Raw genomic sequence first — 378 nt, 5'->3', positions numbered from 1 at the left:
AGTGGAACCGTGGCCTCCCTGACCAACCCTGACCCTAATGGCCGGCTATCTAGGGAGTGCACGGGGAAGGGGGGATCTATCGGCACTAGCGGAATGCCCAGCTTGATGGCGAATCCGCGATCCATAAAGTTCCCAGCTGCGCCTGAATCGACTAGCGCCTTATGCTGGGAAGAGGGAGAAAAGTCAGAAAAAAAATTCATACGAACATGTGACCAACAGGGGGTTCTGGGTGAGTTTGGTGCTGACTCACCTGGGGTGACCGAGAAGTGTTCTGCCTGCCCTCTCGACTCCCAGACTGGCTCCTCCAGCACCGGTCGGCCATGTGTCCTCTCCGACCACAGCTGGTGCAGGAGGAGCCTCCTCCTACGGTACCCCTCG

This window comes from Salmo salar, chromosome ssa01 (genome assembly GCF_905237065.1).
Source record: "Salmo salar chromosome ssa01, Ssal_v3.1, whole genome shotgun sequence".
NCBI lineage: Eukaryota > Metazoa > Chordata > Actinopteri > Salmoniformes > Salmonidae > Salmo > Salmo salar.
The sequence above is the reverse complement of the archived record's forward strand: the minus strand, read 5'-3'. Positions refer to the sequence as shown.